Source organism: Mus musculus, chromosome 10 (genome assembly GCF_000001635.26).
Source record: "Mus musculus strain C57BL/6J chromosome 10, GRCm38.p6 C57BL/6J".
Taxonomy (NCBI): domain Eukaryota; kingdom Metazoa; phylum Chordata; class Mammalia; order Rodentia; family Muridae; genus Mus; species Mus musculus.
The window spans coordinates 69310148-69329183 of NC_000076.6; the positions used below are offsets into that span (position 1 = coordinate 69310148).

The window sequence follows — 19036 nt, forward strand, 5'->3', positions numbered from 1 at the left end:
CTTCATGCCGGTCCCCCAACAACTGGAGCAGGGACTGTCCCTGAATCTGTTGCCTGCCTGCCTGTGGATCCTGTCCTCCTAACTGGGCTGCCTGCCTGGCATCAGTGGGAGAGGATGCGCCCAGTCCTGCTTGATATGCTGGGGGGTCAGGGGAGGGAGGTGAGGGTGCCACTCAGAGGGGACTCTCCCCTTCCCAAAGGAGAAGGGGGGAAGGGAAGGGGTGATCCATTTGAGAGGGTACTGGGAGGAGAGGGGGCTGATATATTAGGAATAAATAAATTTAAAAAAATAAAGACCCTTCCCACTTCTAGTTTGCTATCTCTGCTTTGTGCTTGCTGTTTAAGATTCGAGTCCTCAGCTGTGCTGTCCCTGACATTTTGACCCTCTGGAACTATCAGCCCAAATAAATGCTTCTGTAAGTTGACTTGGTAATGTTTTATCAGAACAACAGAAATTAGCATCGCATGCAAATGTGAGGACCAGGATTCACACAAAAGCTGGGCAGGCACAGCAGCCACTTATGTCCCAGAACTCAGGAGGCCCAGACAGGAGATGCCCGTCTAAGACTAGCTCAATTCCAGCTCCCCGGGTTCAACTGAGACGTTGCCTTTAATAAGTAAAGTGGAGATGGAGAAAGACACCCAACATCAATTGTAGACCTGCATGAGCTCCCTCGCATACATTTGAACATATATGCATGCACATACATGCAAAGCCAAAAAAGGGGGGTAGCCCCCCGAGTATATCATCAGCCCCAGACAAAAAAATCTTAACAATAATTGTGTTCTTTCTCAGTGAGAAATCGGTTGCTTGACAGTTTCTTCAACAGTAACGGGACAGGCTACCCAGCCAAGTGGATAGTACAGACTACCCTTACCCCCGAGAGAAGGCGTCTGCCTTAGTAGGACAAAGGGGAACCCCACCCCTTGAGGACAGACACCTTTATAGAGCGTTTGGAGCATGTTTGACCAAAGAAAAAGAAAAAAAAAAAAAAAACTCGAAAAAACATGTGGCAGCCGCTGCTCATAAGGGAAAAGCAGGGCTAACCCAGGTCATCTGGGGACAGGTGGGGTTACTGGTTTCCCAGGAGTTGCTTTTAGCATTGAGCTACAAGAAGGTTCCTTTCTGGCCCCAAGTTCCTGAGGCCAACGTTGTCCCTTAACCTCAGGGTAAAAGAAGACCCTTCCACTGCCTTCTCTCTGTGCCCTGTGAGAACAGGCTTTGAAATGCTATCCTGGTCTGTAACAGCCCCATCAAGTGAGTTCATTTAAAGCATAGAAACAGAAGCAGAAAACGGGTCGGAGAGCAAAGAAAGTCACCAGGATGCCCACTGCTATGTCTAGCCCTATTTCCATCCCACCTTGGTACTAAGCCTCAGATACCTACAAAACCACACTATTGTGGTTTTACACATTGACACGTGTGCCCTAAGATACACACCTTCTCCAAATGGGACTGTCACATGTCTTAGGAATACGGGAGTCTAACGACCTTTTTAAAAAAATGATTTATCTATTTATTTTATGTATCTAAGTACACTGTAGCTGTACTGATGGTTGCTGGGAATGAAGGTCGCTCACTCCGGCCTAAAGATTTATTTATTTCTATATATCTAAGTACACTGTAGCTGTCTTCAGACGGGTGGTCATGAGCCACCACATAGTTGCTGGGATTTGAACTCAGGATCTTCAGAAGAGCAGTCAGTGCTCTTAACTGCTGAGCCATCTCTCCAGCCCTCTCATACATCTTTCTACTGCAATTTATTTAGTCACCTCCCTCCTCGTCCCCCCGCCCCCAAGCAACAATTCCTTTTGTCCCAGGGGTTCTGCTAGGGCCATTCAGTCACGTGGTTGAACACGAGACTTAAACCTTTTATTTACGTACCACGTGCCAGGTTCTGCACCCGGAAGTGAGGAAACAATGAGCAGGCATTGTGGGCTTTCAGAAGGAGGAGGCAGGAAGACGTGGAGAGCGACTGAGGTCGGCCGTGGAGGATGTGCTGGGCAGGCGAAGAGAACAAAGTCTGGCAGAGCAAGTGTTCCTCACTGGGTTCTGGCCGCGCCTGGACATCAAAACGATGGTCACATACACGAGTGTCTCATCCCACCTCTGTCTGTAATGGCCGCGTGCTTCCGTGACATTTTCCGTCACATGTCAACATTTTGCCTTACTTTTGTCTTGTCTTTTGCTTTGGTTTTAGACCGGAAGTTTGTTTGAAATACTCTCACACTGTAGCTCGGGCAGGGCCGGGGCTTACAAGTGGGAGCAACTGGAGGCACCCGCTTGTTTTGTTTTGTTTGAGAGACTGGGTGTGTATGTGTGTGTGTCACTATGTAGCCCAGGCTAGCCTAGAATTCACTCTGTGACACACACTAACGTCAAACTCAGTGTTATCTTCCTCTCCAGCTAGATTATCATAGGAACAGGTTTGATGATCGTCTCCTCGTGCTACCAAACAGTATGGCCCTAGACTATGGTTCAGTCCGAAATGCAGTCTACACCCACTCTAGCTACCACGACTGGAAAGAGAGAGAGGGAAGATAGGAGAGAGGGAGGAAGGAGGAGGAAAGGATGGAGAGAAGGATGGAGAGGAAGGAGCACAACAAGCAAGTGTACTTGTCCGAAGCGGTTCTTTTTCTTTCTTTCTTTCTTTCTTTTTTTTTTTTTTTTTTTTTTTTTTTTCTTTTTTGGTTTTTTCGAGACAGGGTTTCTCTGTGTAGCCCTGGCTGTCCTGGAACTCACTTTGTAGACCAGGCTGGCCTTGAACTCAGAAATCCACCTGCCTCTGCCTCCCAAATGCTGGGATTAAAGGTGTGCTCCACCACGCCTGGCTCCCCTGAAGCGTTTTCATGTCATTAAAACAACACTTTTTTGTAAAGAAACTTGTTTATCTCCAGACAAGAAAATGCCCCACCCCACTTACTAATCAGATTTTTTTTTCAGAAATAAGTTATATCACTGCATTTTTTCTTTTTCATGACCAAAATTGGAAACAGTCTAAACATTTTTATATCGGAAGTTCCCAGTCAATAAATTCTAGCACGCTTCCTAAGAAGGGATACCAGCCGGCAGCCAGGGAGATGGCTTGCTTGGTGGTTAAGACGGCCAGAGTTGAGTCTCCAGTGTCCACATCAGATGATTTACAAGCCAGTATCTCCAGTTCCACGGACTCCCTGCCCTCTTACCACCCACGTTGTGGCTCAGTACTTTCTCTGACTCCAGTTCCGTGGGATCCAGCGTCCTCTTCTGGCCTCTTCAGGTACCATGCAAGTGATGCACAGGTATACAACATCCATACACATAAATAAAAACAAAAACAAAAAACAAAACAAAAAAACAAGCCCAACGTAGTGGCCCATGCCTTTAATCCCAGCACGCAGGAGGCAAAGACAAGCAGATCTCTGTAAGTTCAAGGCCATGCTGGTCTACAGAGTGAGTTCCAGGACAGCCAGGGATACACAGAGAAACCCTGTCTGGAAAAACCAAAAAATGAATGAAAGAATTAATTAATTAACATTTAAAAACCAACAGAAAGAGCAGAAGGCACATTGCAAAATTGTATGGAAACCATGTGCCCAGGAAGAATTTAAAAAGCGTTCCTAGAGTTAATTAGTAGATGCCTTGTCCCCTGCTTGCTAAGGCTTTGTAATGTTACATTACTGTTAGCTCTTAACAGTGTTGTTCAGAGCACAGTGGCAGTCTGCTGCTAGGCTACCAATAGACCACTAAAGAAATATCCACGCATGCGGTCACACCTAAATCCCTGGCGACGAACACACTTTTTAAACATTACGCCCACTCACCTTTAGATGTACAAAGATTACACTAAATTTTCAATAATACAAATTATCTTTCAACTCGAGGGCCATGCTAGACAAATGTAACCGCTTCTGGTGCTCAGCATGATTGATGTTAAGTCATTTTTACAAGATCCATTCTGTCCCTGCCACATCTGGTAATTGAGTTCAGCCACCCCGGAGAAGGCGGTCTCCTCTCCCCCAAGGCTCGTGTGAAATTCCAGTTGCCATTTTAAGCTTCCAATTAGTTCATGACATAAAAATTACGGTTTCCCTTTGAATTTCTTTCCTCTGGCCCAGTTACATGCAAGACACACTCATTCCACACAGTTCCCGATGTCTCAAATCTGGCTAGTTAAAGCTCTGTGCTGTGGAACGGTGCCTGTCCATGGAGGTAACTGTCCCTTCCGTGCCTGTGGAAAAGCTCTGGGAACCCAGCTAGCCAGTAAATGCACTGTCTCGCTCAGACTCGCGGCCCAACATGGCTGGCTTTTGCCCAGGTTTGTAAGTACATTCTGGGAACTGAACTCAGGTACTCCAGCTTGCAAGGTAAGCACTTCACAGGCTGGTCCATCTCACCAGAGCTGGACCTCGTTCTTACCTGACGCATTCATCTCTATTTTTCTTACCTTGTTTCCACAGTGCCCCACCCCCACCCCACCAAACCGGAACCACCACCACCCGCAGTCTCAGAACTTCAAAGAGAACTGTTACAATTTCTCTCCCATCACTGCTTGGGAAGCCAACTGCGGAACAGGAGGCAACAATCTATTTTGCCTAAGTTCTTTTCCTATAGTAAGTAACCAACTCCTCCTTTCAAAGATTCCTGCCTCCGCAGAAATCACTCTCTAGCACTGAGAGCACGGGCAAACACCATCTCCTCTCCCTCCCACCCTGCCTCCCATCCTTCAACAGGTCACCCAGCTGACTAATTTCAGGAATTCTGGGTAGCAGCAAGTGGTGACTCTGGTGTGTGGGTGAGTGTGTGTGTGTGTGTGTGTGTGTGTGTGCGCGCGCGCGCGTGCGTGTGTGCATGTGTGTGTGTGTGTATTTGTATGTGTCTGTGTGTCGAGGTGGGGGGTTTGTGTCTGTGTGTGTGTGCATCTGAGTGTATGTGAATGTCATGTGTATGTCTCTATGTGTGTCCATACATGTGATGGTGGTGATAATCCAGACGAGGAGGCCCCCCCTCCCCCCATAGGCTTGAGTGTATGTGAACACTTGATCCCCAGTTGGCCAATTTGGAGCAGCTTAGGAGTTGTGGCCTTCTTGGAAGGAAGTTTGTCCCTGGAGGCAAACTTTGAGAATTTAAAGACTTACACCATTTCCAGTTGTTTTTTCTGCTTCATGCTTACAGTATGTGTGCTCTCAGCATCTGCTCCAGCTGCTGTGTCTTCTGCTTGCTACACTGTGTCCCTGCCATGATGGTTGTCTCGCTAACTCTCTGGAAACACAGCCCAAATAAACTCTTATGTAAGTTGCCTTTGGTCATGGTGTCTTATTGGGGCAAAAGAAAAGTAACTAAAATGCACACATGTACACATATCATGTCACATTTATTTATTAAATGTGTTTGTTTATATATTTAGAGTGCATAATATTTTTTTCCATTAAAGGGCTTTCTAGCCTCTTGTGGATACTCAACTCCATGGACGTACATATCTCGCCTCTCCTGCATCTTCAACCAAACCACATGTGAACCCTGGGAGATTTTGTACATTTAGTTCATCCCTACCATCTCTCCTATCATGCAGACATCGGATTAGCATATCATTGCACTATGCTATCAATCAAGTGCATCCATCTCTTTAGTGTGCAAGCTTACTCCAGTTTCTCATAAACTGTAAGATTCTATCTCTACCGAAGAACTGCTTCAAAACAAACTTATGATTTATTCTCTCTGAATGTTTGATTTGTGTATATCTCTTATACACAAACCACCATCCGTGGACTGACAGAATGCCTTACCCATCGTCGTGGTATTCCTCACAGTATCGCTTCTGACCAAGAAACTCATTTCCCAGCCAGAGAAGTTTGACAGTGGGCCCACGATCATGGAATCCAGTGATTTTACCATGTTCCCCAGCCAATGCTGTCATTGCTCAATGGACACATGAACAAAGTGGCCATGTTGGCCGAGATGGGGGTTATGCTTGGGCTCAGCAACATGAACTTCCACTCACCAAGGCTGACCTGGCTACAGCTGCAGCTGAATGCCAGATCTGCCAGCCGAAGAAACCAACACTGAGCCTCAGATATGGCACCATTCCTCAAGGTGGCCAGCCAGCAACCTGGTGGCAGGTTAACTACATTGAAAAGGACAATGTTTTGTTCTTACTGGAGTAGATACTTATTCTGGTTATGGGTTTGCCTTTCCTGCTCCTGCCAAAACCACTACATTACCCATTATTCTGTAAAAACAAAATTTTTGAGCCAAAGGGAACCACAAAGGGAAAATGCTTAAACAGCCTGGCTCTCTCTGCAAGGGACAATGCCAAATGCTTTGGACATCTAAGCATCCAGTGATCTCTAGTAACCATGGACTAGAGCGATGATTCTGATGGGAAAAGTCTATGGTAAGAGTTTCACCTGGCCGGGCAGTGGTGGCACACACCTTTAATCCCAGCACTTGGGAGGCAGAGGCAGGTGAATTTCTGAGTTCCTCGAGGCCAGCCTGGTCTACCGAGTGAGTTCCAGGACAGCCAGAGCTATTCAGAGAAACCCTGTCTTGAAAAACCAAGGGCCGGGTGGTGGTGGTGGCGCACGCCTTTAATCCCAGCACTTGGGAGGCAGAGGTAGGTGAATTTCTGAGTTCGAGGCCAGCCTGGTCTACAGAGTGAGTTCCAGGACAGCCAGAGATATTCAAAAAAAAAAAAAAAAAAAAAAAAAGAGTTTCACCTGAACCTCCCACATGTAAGTGGGACATAACAAGATCAAGATTTGAACTCAGACACTCTCTGTTTGTGCTATCCTATCCATTTTGTTTGGATTAAATCTGGATCCTCTGTGACAGCTGTTACTGGTTGTCAACTTGACTACAACTGGGAACTACAATCTAGAAATAGAGGACACACCTGTGATTCAGATCTTGAGACTAGAAGATACAGGCTTCTGACCTGGATCTTGGCATGGAGATCTTAAGGCACAATGGCCATGAAAAGCTTAGGCCTAGGCAAGGTAATACACACCGTTAATCCCAGGAGACTGAGGCAAGAAGATCTTTGAGTTCAAGGCTAGCCTGGGCCAAAGCAGATCCAGGTATGGTGGTACACCCCTTTAATCTGGGCCACCTCAGATTAACCTTCTACTGGAGGCCTACACAAGGACACTAGAAGGAGGAAGAAGAGTGACCTCTTCTTCACCTGCTTGCACTTACTTGCCAGCACATCTGTTAGAGCCTACTTCTCCAGGATTATACAAAAGACCAGCTGAAACCACTAGCCTCATGGGACTGAGCAACTACGAGATCCTTGGACTTCCCATTCACCGCTGCCCATTTTCGGTTAGTTGGACTGCAGACTATAAGTCATTCCAATAAATTCCCTTAATATATAGAGAGACATCCCATACGTTCTGTGACTCTAGAGAACCCCGACTAACACAGTCCCTTAGTGTTCAATTGTACCTATTTTCTTCCCAATAAAATCATCCAGGGGAAGTCCCAAAGGGCTGGTCGATGTTCTACCCCTGGGCCTGGTGGTTTTGCCCTCCCGAGCCTGCCCCGCCCTCTTTGTCTCCAAGTCCTGATCTCTGTGTCTCTCAGCTCCCCCCAGGAGGCTACAAGTTCCACAGAACAAACCTCTATCTCCAACTCTCATCCTCCAAGTCTTCCACCATACCTAGCACCATAAGTTCAACACACACACTATGGAATAAATACCCTTTCTACTTTCCACACTGGTATTCAACTTCATAAGGAAGAACTCAGATCGACTCAGTTAAATGCTAAGAAAGAGAAAGTGGTGGCCAAACTTGTCTATACTTTTTCAGAGTACTGTACTGCTGAAGGTCCATGACTGAAAAGGACTGAAAGAAAGAGTTTAAGAACACTCAGAAGAGGGGGGCTGGAGAGATGGCTCAGCGGTTAAGAGCACTGGCTGCTCTTCCAGAGGACCTAAGTTCAATTCCCAGCAACCACATAGTGGCTCATAACCATCTGTAATGAGAACCTGATGCCCTCTTCTGGTGTGTCTGAGGACAGAGACACTGTACTCACATAAAAATAAGTAATAAATAAATCTTAAAAAAAAAACTGCTTATCATTGAAAACAATGCTTAGCCCAGTAGTTCTACACCTAAGTACACACATAGAGAAAACAGAAATATGTGTCCACAAAAAAACTTGTACTGTGTATTTGGCATAGCTTTCTTCACAACAGCCCAAAGAGAAAGCAGAGGTCCATCAACTGAGAAGTGAGCAAATAAAACATGGTACATCCACAAGATAGAAAACTATTTGTCAAGGTAAAAGGAAATTGTCTTAGTGATCAAAATATCCTAACGAAAAATAACTTAAGGGAGAAAGGGTTTATTCTGGCTCGCAACTGCAGCTGAGTATCCATCACTGTAGGGAGTCATATCCAAAGTAGCTGGAAGCAGCTGGTCACATTACATCCACAGTCAAAAGCAGAGAAAAACAAATGGTGCACGGTCAGAGCTCCTCGGCGGGCTTTTTCTGTAGTAAGCTACACCTGTCAGTAAAAAATGCCGATGGCCAATGAGCTGAGACCGGAAATAGGAGGTGGGACACTGGCAGGAAGAGAGAGGATTCTGGGAAATAGTGAGCTGTGCGGCGAGAGATTCGCCAGGGAACACAGAGAGGACTGCTGTAAAACCAGTCAAGGAGCTGAACGTAGGGTTAGAATAAAAGATTTACCAGCCAGACGCTGAGGAAGAAGCTGGGTAACTAATCAGCAGGGAACTGAATTCAGGATAGAATAAAGGGGAGACCGCCCAAACTTAGACATACGAAGCTGAGGAGAGGTAACTAATAATGTGGTATATGTAGAAATAATTTAAATGGACTAAATAAGTTATGAGCTACTCGGGAAATGAGCCAAAGCTTATGATGTAGGCATTTACTAACAAATAATTAGTCTCAGAGTTGTTATTGTTGGGAACTAAATGACTGAGAGGGGAAAAAATGGATTTTTCTTTTATATATATTTAAACAGTCAAGGACCCCAACCAGGAACTTGTGCCTTTGACATTGTGGTGGTTTGAATATGCTTGACCCACGGGGAGTGGCATTATTAGAAGTTGTGGCCTTATTGGGGGAGGTGTGGCCTTCTTAAAGGAAGTCTATCATTGTGGAGGCGGGAATTTGAGGATATATATATATATATATATGTGTATGTATGTATATATATATATATATACACACACACACACACACACACATATATTCTGGCTACCTTTGGATCAAGATGCAGCTCCTCCTGCACCATGCCTGCCTGGATGCTGCCATGCTCCCACCTTGATGAGAATGGACTGAACCTCTGAACCTGTAAGCCAGCCCCAAATAAATGTTGTCCTTGTAAGACTTGCCTTGGTCATGGTGTCTGTTCACAGCAGTAAAACCCTAACTAAGACACACACATTCAGGGTCAATCTTTTGAAATGATGTAAAACAAAATTTTCACTTTGGAAAATAAGTGCTATTTATAAAAAACATAAGTACTCATGAGACAATGCTACTTTCAGCTTGAATTCTGGCATGAAAGGTGAATTATTTTCCCCTAACACCCGGAGGATCAATGTTCTTAGGAAATAATTTTGAAAATCGCTCGTGTAGCCTGGGTTGGGCACAGATATTAGAAGTCGTCTTTCAGAGCATTCCTAGAGAACCTTCTAGAAAACTTCTATTATCCCTCAATAAGCAGGACAACTGACTCCAAAGACCAAAGAAAGCATCCTACAACATACGCATCTGGTTGAATGACAGGAGCAGAGAGGAGAGGGCAGAACGGCTGTGCTCCGGGGTACTCTCTGGAAAGTCTCCTCATATGTCGCTGTGGCTATCAACGTCATTATTCGCAAAGTGGACGAAGGCTCTTCCTAAATCCAAAAGTTGATGACTGTGAGCACCAAGACAAGCTGAGTCCTGACACCTGGCTGCCATCCAAGGAAAAGTCATTACCACTCTGGCCTTATCTCTGCCTAGAAACCAGTTTTTCCCTGTTTTGGTTCACAAGCTAGAAAACATGGCAGCCAAGAGTATTCCCAGCACCCAATACAGTCACATGGAGACAAATTCCCCAGGTCAGGATTTGGGCCAGCCATTGCCGAAGTCAGTGGGTAGACATTACGGAATGCCGCTAATCTCCAGAAGCTGTGGATACGCAGTGCCGTCAGCCAGCGGGACCATCCAGACAGTGCTTTGATCCGATTGTCCTTATTTGCTTTTATGTGCTGTGTGACCAAAAGCACCTTGGGAGGAAAGGGTTTAATAACATCCTTCAGGCGCTACAGTCGATCATTGAGGGACACCAAGGCAGGCTGGAACACAGGGCAGGAACCTGGACACAGAAACCGATGCAGAGACCAGGGAGAAACACTGCCTTGGTCCCTAGGCTCCTGTACAGTTAGTTATCCCTATCTCCTCACGGGTGGCATCACTCACAGTGGGCTTGGGACCCACTCTTACATCAATTAGAAATTGAGAAAATGTCCCACAGACGTGGCTACAGGCAATACGATGAAGGCAGTTACTCCGCTGAGCTTCCATCTGCCCAGATGTGTCAAGTTGGCAACTGATGTAAGCTATTGAGCTGAGGGTTGGCTTTCTAAAGCATCTCCTTACCTTCGGTATAAATAGAAACATCAATTTTTGGATGTTGTAGAGACTTTTAGTTCTCCAGATGGTGACAGAGACGACGGTGTCCGTTCCCGATCTCCCGTGGCCAGGGAGGGCACAGCTGCCTGTGTGTGCCACGCATGCCCGGAAGCCATGTTATGCAAGCAACAGGGGAAGCCGAAAGTTAAAAATGAATAGTTCCTCTACCCTCGAAACTGAGCCTGTGAGGGAAATTTGGTTGACTGTGTTTGTTTAGGGAGGCTGAACTTTGAAGCCTACACTGTTGAGTGTTGAGTGTTCTGGGCTCTCATATTCTCTATATTTAATACCATCATTTGGAAAGTGAACTGACTTCACAAGTACTTTTCGCTTGCCCTGGAGAATACACACATTGGCCCAAATGGGCTTTTATTTTCCATTTTAATTTATACAGTATAAATATGAGGCTGGACTCCTTTAGAGTTAGAGGTTTCTCTGTGCAGATGTTTCTTAAAAGCCTTTTTCAATTCATACTGTTGGTTTAAAAAGAATTTCTTTTTATTAGCCTGGCTGAATGCCAGAATTGGGGTTTAAAAAAAAAAAAAATCACTGTTGCTTTTCCGCACAGAACTCTGAGGCTTCCTGTCCATGTTCGTTCCCCACCCCCCCAGCCAGCTACAAGACCGTCGGGAACTAAAGGGGATATAGCGCCATCTTGTGGCCACTGATGAGATGCAGCGCGGCGTCTCAGCTGGACGGGAGCGACTAGCCCAGGTCCTTCCCCCTCAGGATTTCTTGATTTACTTATTTGCCTTTTATTCACCATTTGGCTCAATTCACCCTAGATCTCAGGTTGTTTGGTTTTATGGAACGTATTCAACTTTGCCCCAGTAGGAGAAGATAAACCCCGCTGCATTCTGGCACGGAGGAAGGGCCATAACTTATGCTTTGGGCTTTTATTGAATTCCTCATAAAAAACAGTGTTGTGTAACTAAGTCTGTAATAAGTCTGGGAAATTTTTCAAACCTTTCCCCTTAAAACGGAGACGGGAAGCAAGAAGGCCAAATAGGCTTTCTCTCACTAGCCTGGGCTTGAAGGTGTCAATCACTGGCTCGCGCTAACTTGATTTGCTTAGTGTTTAAGGGGAGCTGGGTAAATATTAACTGAGTACCGCCTCTTCTGAGCGGGTATCAGTAGGCGTCAAACCTGCTTGCGTTGTTCCCAACTTTAAAAGGAAAGGTCTATAAACTAGGAGGCATCAATTCGTGCCGTATAATGGAGAAATGAACGCAATACCGAGAAGACAGGATGGCAGATGACACACCCGGCGTGACCCCAAGTGTGTAACGGCAAATATGCATCAGAGTGTAGCTGTCTACACACGTACATTTGTGTCAGGAGTGAAGCTCATGTAGAAGAGCATGCATAGACTCAGAACTGTGCCCAGAAAACAATATGCATATTAACATGTACTGTTCTGTGTATCATTATAATTGGTAACTATTTTCTAACCTTTTCCCATTTTTCTCTTTCTTTTTCTTTCTCCCCTTCCCTTTCTCCACCTTGCTCCCCCCCCCCACTTGCTCCAGCCCAGAGGTTCTTTCTTTATTTCTCATTACAGATGATTGTGAGTCACCAAGTGGTCGCTGGGATTTGAACTCATGACCTCCAGAAGAGCAGTCATTGATCTTAACCACTGAGCCATCTCACCAGCCCCACCCCCCTTTTTTTTCTTAACTGACCATAAATTAAAACCTTAGATGGGAGAGGGGTTGGAGAGATGGCTCAACGGTTAAAATCACTTACTGCTCTTGATAAGGACCTGTGTACCGAGCCCCCATGGGGTGGCTCACAACCACCTCTGACTCCATTTCTGAGGAATCTGATGCTCTCTTCTGACTTCCTTGGGAATCAAGCATTTCCATGGTGCACATACATACATGCAGGCAAAACCTTCATGCACACATAAAAATTAATAACTTTTAACCTAAATTCTCTGCAGCTTCTACAAGATCTCATGTCTGCTTGTTGGGGGATGCTGACTTGCTTGGGTTTAGCTTTTTGTTTGTTTTTTGTTTTTTTAAGATTTATTATTATATGTTGGTACACTGTAGCTGACTTCAGACACACCAGAAGAGGGCGTCAGATCTCATTACGGATGGTTGTGAACCACCATGTGGTTGCTGGGATTTGAACTCAGGACCTTCGGAAGAACAGTCAGTGCTCTTACCCACTGAGCCATCTCTCCAGCCCCCAGCTTTTGGTTTTTCAAGACAGGGTTTCTCTGTCTTAGTCTTGGCTGTCCTGAAACTCACTCTGAGACCAGGCTGGCCTCGAACTCAGGGATCTGCCTGTCTCTACTTCCCACGTGCTGGGGTTAAAGGCGTGAGCCACCACACCCAGCTGTGGGCTTTTGTTTAATTAAGAAAATACTAATCTTTATTACAGAAGGTAGAAAGCTGGGAGGGATTCCTGGCAGCTAGTTGTGGAAGCGTGTATGAACACGGGCAACCTCAGGGAAACTCCACACAACTGCCCTTTACAAAACCCCCTCTTTAGCCATTGAACCATCTCTCCAGCTTGCAGGTGCTTTTAACCTGGCTGCTCCACTTAGAGGCATTTATAGTGCAGAAGATGCACACAGCCACTGTCATTCAATACAGCAGCATCTGCAACAGCAAACGACACAGAGCATCCCAAGGAGCTAACCGCAGAATGGCAGATAATCGACGGAGCTCATGTTAAAGAACATTGTAAGGCAGACAAACCAGGACAGCCAGGGCTACACAGAGAAACCCTGTCTTGAAAAAACACACACAATAATAATAATAATAATAATAATAATAATAATAATAATAAATAAAAATAAAAATAGAAAGTCTTGTGGGTTTATGTGAATAATTGCCAAGACGTGTTGTCAAAACCCAGGGGTTTATGAGTTGTATTACAGGTAATAGATGGGAATACACTGAATATATACATCTGCTCGTGTGCAGAGTCAACCGTTAGAAAGGGGTGCTAACGGTGGGTACATAAATGAGCGGGAACAAATGTATCCAAGCATTTCAAACACACCGTCCTCAGTTTTAACTCCCTCAGAGTGGCGAGACCCAGATGGGCGTGGTGGCGCACGCCTTTAATCCCAGCACTCGGGAGGCAGAGGCAGGCGGATTTCTGAGTTCGAGGCCAGCCTGGTCTACAAAGTGAGTTCCAGGACAGAGAAACCCTGTCTCGAAAAACAAAACAAAAAAAAAAAAAAAAAAAAAAAAAAAACCAAAAAACCAGAGTGGCGAGACCCACTCTGATGCTCCAAGCTGAATCCCACTGATGGGAAAAGGAACCACGCTCAGGCCAGGCCTGAGTCCTCTCTCTACGTTGTGTCTGTCACTGCTCTACAGGAGGGCCGGACCTGGGAGAATGGAGCCAATGAATGAGGCGAACCAAAGTCTGCTGCAGTAGTCAACTGTATTCGGAGTCTCAGACTGTTTCTACTCGGAGAGTTTAAAAGGTCACACGAGTAAAGTTCTCGTGAGCTCAGACTGTGGACAATCACCAGGACAACCTGCACGTGGCAAAAGCATGTTTTTTTAATCCCACATAAAGGATATTTAACAACAGCGGGCAATAATGAGTGATCTGCAGTAAACCGGCTCCTATCCGCTACACCTGGGAGCATCGTGAAAACACGTTCCAAGAACAAGTCTGTGTTTTGGGGGAGGGGAGGGGGGGACTTGTTTTCTTGGAGTGTTCTCACAAGCACTAAAAATTCCCCTCACACAACTTTGTTCCTAGACCACATTCCGACAGCGTCCTTGAAAACACACAACCGTCTCCAACATGTGAGGTTTTGTTTTGAATCTTAAGAGATTAAAAAATTATATTCTGGTTAACAACATATTTGCGTTCGTTTTAGGATTTAAAAAAAAAAAAGTGGTGTGAGATGACCCACCCGTGGTTGCTTGCTCTCACCTCCCGAGGGCCCGAGAGCAGCCTGAACCACCAGGAACCTATGTAATACATCGGTTGCTGGGTGTGAAGATTCTTATCCTCGTTTTAAAACAAGGAAGGAAAACCAGAAAGAGACTGACTTGCTCATCCAGAAGCGTCCGAAATTAAAAACTAGGAGTTGAAATTCTACTACAGGGAGATCTAACCACTAACTTTATGAGGTTTTGTCCTCCTCCTACTGGGGTGGTTTGAATGAAAATGGCCCCATAGGCCCATAGGGAGTGGCACTATCGGGAGGTGTGGCCTTGCTGAAGAAAGAGTATCACCATGGGGTCAGGTTTTGAAGTCTCCTGTGCTCAAGCTATGTCTAATGTGGTGGATAGTCTTTCCTGCTGTCTGCAGATCAAGATGTAGAACTCTCAGCTCCTTCTCCAGTACCGTGTCTGCCTGCACGCTGCCATGTTTCCCATCATGACGATAATGGATTAAGCCAGCCCCAAAGCAGTGTTTTGCTTTATACGAGTTGCCATGGTCACCTTCCTTTCTCTCTCCTCGGCCATCTTGGCGGCTGGTGTTGGTTGGGGGTTGTCCCGCACCTAAGGCAGGAAGATGGTGGCCTCAAAAAAGACAAAAAAGTCTCTGGAGTCGATCAACTCTAGGCTCCAACTTGTTGTGAAAAGTGAGAAGTACATGCTGGGGTACAAACAGACACTTAAGATGATCAGACAAGGCAAATTGAAGTTGGTTATCCTCGCCAACAGCTGCCCAGCTTTGAGGAAATCTGAAATAGAGTACTATGCCATGTTGGCTAAAACTGGCGTCCATCACTACAGGGGCAATAATATTGAACTGGGCACCGCGTGTGGAAAACACTACAGAGTATGCACACTGGCTATCATTGACCCAGGTGATTCTGATATTATTAGAAGCATGCCAGAACAGACTGGTGAGAAGTAAACAAGAAAGTTTTCCTTTAATAGAACTTTGCCAGAGCTCCTTTTGGGGGGGAAAAAAAAAAGGGTTGCCATGGTCATGGTGTCTTTTTGAGGCAATAGAAACCCTAAGACACCTAGTCTCTGGGATGTTTGGTCTTATGGTTTCGGGGTCTAGAAATTCCCATGCCTTAATCTGGGCTTTCGAGTGACCCTTTCTTGGAGTTTGGGAAGGTAAACACATTGTGCCTAGAACTTCTGATCTAGGAGAGGGTCAAAGAATAAATACTCCCATGCTCACCTCTACTCTAAGTGTGGTTTTGCTTAACTTTATATCTCTAGTTTCTGATAGATGCTACTCACCAATTACAAGTTGGATGGATGGATGCATGCATGGATGGATAGGATAGGTGGGTGGGTGGATGCATGGTTGCATGGATGGATAGAAGGATGGGTGGGTAGGTGGGTGGATGGATGGGTGGGTGGGGGGTGGGTAGGTGTATGGATGAGTGGGTAGATGGATAGATGGATGGATGAATGAGTGGATGTATGAATGGATGAGTGAGTAGATGGATGGTTACGTGGGTAGATGGATAGATGGATGGATGAGTGGGTAGATGGATGGATGGTGGAGTATATTGGTATATAGATGTGTGAATAGACAGATGAATAGGTGAGGGAGTGGACAGGTAGGCGAACAAGGATATACAAACCATCACACAGGTAGATGAAGAACTAAATAATGAACTTCAGAGTATGGTAGATGCCAAAATTTATTATAGTTTAGGTAATAAAAATAGTTTTGAAAGATGATGTATAAATACACTTGGTATAAGTACAAAGTCATCTTGGTGTGCTCCTGAGAAGGACACTGCAGCCCTGTCACGGACCAGAGCTCCACACAATGGAAGGCTATAAACAGCAGGCGGCATCACATGAGGGTTTTGCAATAGAAGGTTCACAGGACACAACTGTCTCCATCACTCAGGGTTAAGCTGTTTGGAAATGGAAACAGTCATGCCCTGTGTATTACTTTATCCAAAAGATGCCAGGCTCCCTGCATGGGCCCAGACCATCTATTGGCCTCTGTTTGAGGCAGGTTGCCAGGATCCTTTCTGCCAAGGAATTGCTGCAGTCTTTCCAAATAGGGAGTGAGCCAGTTCAGCAGATGTATTCTTGTTTGTAAAACTCTCCGAATTTCCCCTGATCAAGTGGGAAGGCCTATGCACACTGGCTCTGAGGACAGTGGGGGGACACTCAGTCATAGGCCTAGACTGCATTCAAGGGTCTGGTTCCAAAAAGGCCACCTTCAGTGGTCCCTCCAGGGGAAACCTGGAGGTCACCTGGGACCCTCTAAGACATTGGAGCTCAGTCTTCCTAACGCTGAGACCCTTTGATACAGTCCTCATGTCTTGGTAACCCCCTAACATTAAATTATTTCATTGCTATTTCATAACTGTAATGTTGCTACTGTTGCGAATCATAATGTACATATCTGAGATGCAGGATATCTGATATATCAACCCTTGAGGTGAGAAACTGACTCTCCATAGAAACAATAAGCCCCCAGGCCAGGCACCATGTTACTGTTAGGTTTACTGTCTTGGGTAAAATGGCATAGTAACCAGATGTCGTGAAAAAGGGAGCAAACCAATTCTCAATAGCAGGCAAACTGAGGCTTGGAAAGTCATTTCCCCCGTGAACCAAAAAAGCATCCAAAGGCCTCTCCACGGCCAGCCTGCAGCCAGCCCTCTTCTCCGGCTTCCTGCTAACAAGCAGGGTTACCTGTTATATTCTGGCAACAGAACCTTTGTGTATGGGTGGTCCTGTTCCCCCAATTGGTTCTTGGTCTCTCAGTAAAGACGCCATGGGCCAATCACTGGGCAGGAGAGATAGGCAGGACTTCCAGGTCCCGAGAGGCAAGGAGAGACCAGAGTTCCTGGTGCTTCTGATGAAGAAAAGGTGACCAGCCCCGTGAGATCTTGGGTGGAGCAGCCGTATGTGACCACTCCCACAGGCAGGGAAGTCGGAAGTGATTAAGTAGGATGTAACTGAGCTACTAAATCTGAGGGCAGGTGGAGAAGTGCGGAGATAAGAATATTGATGAGGGCAAGCTTTTCCTGGCGGGAGATAGTATCGCCCAGCAATTGTATCAAAAGGCAGATTGAAATTGAACAACTGTGTGTCTGTGTCTTTTATCTGTGGATTCCTGGGAAGCTGGGTGGGGGCTGGTAGCGCTGCCCATTCCCGGATCCTGGGCAGGGTAGCAAAAGCTACTTGCAACACCTTTGACTGGAACTGAAGGTGAGACACTCAGACAGACCTGGCCACCACGTGTTTAAGCTGTCTTCTCCTCTCTGAGCTTCGCGTGTTATTGTCTTCAGATCGTTTGTTTGAAAACAGAGCTCATGTTGGCTTGGAATTCATTATGCTCCTGCCTTGCTAGTCATACAGGCCTGTGCCACCTCACCGAGATTTCAGTTACCTTCTGGATAGAGCCTGGACCAGTTGCGGAAGCCACAAGCATCGCCAGCCATCTTGGTCCCTGGATGACTATCTGTATTCAGTCACTAAGCTGTCTTTTTATGGCCCAGTGCTATGACTACAGAAAAAAAAAAAAAAAAAAAAGGAAGACACGCCCATTGTGAGGTATTTCCCATCATGCCTTGCAGCAATTAGCCAACCCTCAACAAGGTGTATCAGGCCGTCGTGGAGGGTCCGCTCACCTGCCTCAAATGTTATCATCATAAATCATGAGCAATTCTCTTCTCAGTCATCAGATCCAAACAGACCTCACTGGCTTTGGAAAGCTGGCCCGGTAAGCCTGTCGCAGGGCATTATGTGTGGCTCAGCAAAGATGCAGGACAGGATTGGTAAACTCTGAGCGCTCCACGACACTCAACATGTGTGTTCATTCATAAGACAGATACATTTACACTGTGCTGCCAATAATCCTAGCATGATTTAAACATAACCCTAATAAGAGAGGGATTAAATCTATACATAAAAGTTAATGAAAACGTGACATTTCTCCTTATAACATTTAGATTGTCTTTCATACCCCTTGCGGGATGCTATTCATTTAAGCCCTGGAGCCTCAGCTTTCTGGGGTGGAAACCTTGTTTGTGGAGACATGACTGGTTTCAAGGAATAATGGAAACCTCTTGGGTAGCTTACACTCAGGCAACACCTTTCGCTGAGCTATCTCCAGGTCCTGTCCAGGTTGCAAGTGTGGACTGTGTGTTATCTGACAGTGCAGACTCCAAGTCTGTTGCCAGGGTAACCAGACGACGAAAGCTGTGGGGTGGAATAAAATGTTTTATTTATCTTGTTTTCTGTTAAAGCTAGCAGAACAGCCCCAAGGGGTGTGCTGGGTCACCAATGGTGACTATTTAAGGATGAATGGATGGCTGGATATATAAAGTCATTGTTAGCCCACAGGAAAACCACAGCTAAGATGTCATTCTTAGGCAGGTGTGGCCACTCAAACCAGTAATCCCCGGACTCTTACGGAGCTGAAGCAGAAAGATCATAATTTCAAGCCTAGCCTGGGTTATGGAATGAAAGCCTTAAAAACAATAATA

At 45.7% G+C, this 19036-nt stretch overlaps 2 long non-coding RNA genes and 1 pseudogene across 2 annotated transcripts; 2 read left to right on the forward strand and 1 right to left on the reverse strand.

Annotated features, from left to right (window-relative positions):
• Window positions 1-1919: 1919 nt before the first annotated feature.
• Window positions 1920-5283, forward strand: Gm40685. The gene is made up of 4 exons (XR_871809.2): window positions 1920-2115; window positions 2997-3259; window positions 4440-4592; window positions 5155-5283. It is a non-coding gene; the product is annotated as a predicted gene, 40685 (long non-coding RNA).
• Rpl30-ps7 (ribosomal protein L30, pseudogene 7) lies at window positions 15056-15522 on the forward strand (annotated as a pseudogene).
• 4930423B08Rik lies at window positions 16208-18114 on the reverse strand. The gene is made up of 2 exons (XR_380547.3): window positions 17938-18114; window positions 16208-16447 (listed from the first exon to the last, which is right to left on the reverse strand). It is a non-coding gene; the product is annotated as an RIKEN cDNA 4930423B08 gene (long non-coding RNA).
• Between the last annotated feature and the right edge of the window lie 922 nt (window positions 18115-19036).